This window comes from Poecilia latipinna, unplaced genomic scaffold (assembly GCF_001443285.1).
Source record: "Poecilia latipinna isolate Pla-1442-1.1 unplaced genomic scaffold, P_latipinna-1.0 Scaffold3035, whole genome shotgun sequence".
Lineage (NCBI taxonomy): Eukaryota > Metazoa > Chordata > Actinopteri > Cyprinodontiformes > Poeciliidae > Poecilia > Poecilia latipinna.
The window spans coordinates 92,088-94,948 of record NW_015115651.1 but is presented as its reverse complement, the minus strand read 5'-3'; the positions used below and the strand labels follow the sequence as shown (position 1 = coordinate 94,948).

General features: G+C 40.5%; 1 long non-coding RNA gene across 1 annotated transcript in view; it reads left to right on the top strand.

Annotated features, from left to right (window-relative positions):
- The window catches only part of LOC106939947 (uncharacterized), a 14,555-nt gene that overhangs the window by 6,671 nt on the left and 5,023 nt on the right, over positions 1 to 2,861 (top strand). Inside the window, exon 2 of the long non-coding RNA XR_001422958.1 lies at positions 1,102 to 1,109. This is a non-coding gene — a long non-coding RNA (uncharacterized LOC106939947). The remainder of the gene's footprint in view (positions 1 to 1,101; positions 1,110 to 2,861) is intronic.

Below are 2,861 nucleotides of genomic sequence, written 5' to 3'. Positions count from 1 at the left end.
AATAATAATAATAATAATAATAATAATAATAATAATAATAATAATAATAATAATAATATTGTATTTGAAAATAAAAATCTCTTAGACTGGCCATTAAACTCCGTCATACTTGCATTACTGACCTCTGTTGGTGTTTTTCTTTTCACTGTTTGTATTATTAACTCCATCATGACAGAGATGGATGGATTTGTGGTGTAGTTGGTGAGGATAGACACGGTGGACCCAGGTAGTAGTGTAAATGATGGTTTAATGATGAAATTACACAAAACTCTAGGCAGCACCAGTGAGCAGAATCAATCAATCAATCAATCAAATTTTATTTGTATAGCACATTTCAGCAGCAAGGCATTTCAAAGTGCTTTACAACATTAAAAACAGAAACAGAGTCATGTAACATTGAATAAACAGAAAAAAATTAATAAATACAAAATAAAGATAAAGACATTAAAAAAAACATTAAAACCCACACCCCTTTTCAACCAAGGGGAGACAACACATGCACCCCTTCACACTTTCAAGAAGGGGGGACGGCACCCGGACCCATATCCCTATCATCTGAGGGGGAGACAACATCCGCACCCCTTTACACTTCCAAGAAGGGGGGGGTGGCACCCACACCCTTCCGGGGGGGCGGGGGGGTGACACCCGCACCCCTTTACACTTCTAAGAGAGGGGGACGGTACCCGTACCTCTCCGGGGGGGACGACACCCGCACCCCTTTATACTTCCAAGAAGAGGGGACGGGGCACCCGCAGCCCTTTACACTTCTAAGAGATTAAGACCCAAGACTCTGTTCAGCTCAATGTTTGGATCATTGTTGCTTGGTGATCCAAACACGTCCATAACGATGCCATGTGACTTATTCAACTCGCATGACAAGGGGAGATAATGTCAAGGGGAAAGTTCTCATATTGAAGTGTTTTAAAACACAACACTGTTGTAATTAGTTTCCCAGTTCAACAAAATATGCAATATTTTCATAAAGTAAGAAGAGTAGTTTGATTTTAGTAGAAAATGAATCTGTAAACCACTGCAAATCCAAACATAATCCGGGTATGGTTTACAGTCTTGTATTATTTGTTGTGTTGAGCCAAAATGAAGTAATGTGTGTGGCTGAAATGTTTTCAAAGGTGTCCATCTACCAAATTTATACCTTTCATCAAAATCTGGCCTGGAAAAATTTCTTCTGGATTTTATGAAGAAAAAATACCCAGTAAAAATCAATGTACATACTGGGAGAACTCCTTTTAAGCAAATGTATCAGTAACCTCATAGCATAATTGCATAAGTCATATTTTGGTCAAATTGAGATATTCTTACACTACTACATCATCCTGATTGCCCGTGTCCTGAGCCTATCAGAACATGTGTTACAGTACAAAACAATCCATATTTTTTCACATTTTTTTCTATACTTTAATTAATGTCTTTCCTGTTTTCTAAAAACACTAACATATGACTTAGGCAATTATGTTATGAGGCTAATGATATGCATATGAAATCTGCCAAAATGGTGGCAGAAATCGGCATCTATCTGTACAACATCACAGCAGAATTATCTAGAGTTTCTAAAGGTAGACTGTGAAACCTGTATGGCAATACTGTTTCACTGTTGTGTAATAATGAGCTTCCACTCTCTGCATTATAAAAAAGACAGCAATCACATTTTAGTACGAACTTGACGGGAAACCAATGGGAGGTGTCATCACCTTATAAACATTTTTATAAAATATGCTAAAACGCATGAAAAAATAAAGCATGAAGGGCTTATTCTCCATGAACAGAGCCTTTAATGAGCTCCTCTCACTGTAGCCATGTTGTGTCTTGAGGCAGTGATGTCAAGCTGCTGTGCTGCAGTAGAAATGAGCTCTGACTGCGGGATGCCCGCACACTTCCTGACACTTTCTCCTCTAACTGGTCCACAGGGTCACCGCAGCCCGGTAAACCGCTTACACCCGTGGCGGTCTGTTCAGGAAAACAACTTCCTGTTTGTATTATTAAACTTCAGAAGACTTCCTGCTCCACACCAGAACAAAAGCTCCACACAACACTTGCGGCTAAGTTGTTTGCTAGCCTCTTCTCACCATTACCCAGTCCAATGCACACACACACACTCTTCACTGCGTCTCCCCCTCCCCTTTAGCCGCCCTGACAGCTTTGTCACAAAGATGAATTCATCGTCAGCACAGCAGCCAAAACAAGTAATTTGATTGCCCGAACCACAAATTAAGTTAGTGTGATTCAGTTTTCGATTTGGGCTTCTCCTGCAGCCATACATCAAGCGAGACATATTTCATTACACAGCAAAACCGCAGAGGGGGGGAGTGGCGGCGCACTCCCTCTGTAAGAAGACATCATGGCAGCATTATGGCATTTACTCAATACCGCTGCAGGTCCGGTCAGGACGGTGTCGGCCTCGGTGCCAGTCTCTGGACTTGTTAGCCACAGGACAAACGCTGCCACATATAAAAACAGCCGACGTATGCAGCTAGTTGGGACAGCTGTGAGTGTGACAATATACAGGAAGGAAGGTCAGGCTGAACAAGGAATCACAGGAAAATGGGTCAGAACTCCGAGTTTCAAGACTATGGCAGGTCCAAAAAGTATTCAGCCCCTGAACATTTGTACCTTTATTTTCCTCATCACACAACCACACATTTCTGGATATTATATTTGAATTTTCCATGATGGTGCACCAACAAACTCACTCAGTGTCATGTCCCTGCTGGTATTAGCTGACTTACTAATTTTACATTTCCATTGGTATTTGCATAATTTTATTTTTCTCATATTGTAAATAGACTTTTGTTATGCACAAATATATGCACAAATGTAAATGCACATTTCTCTCAATATACATA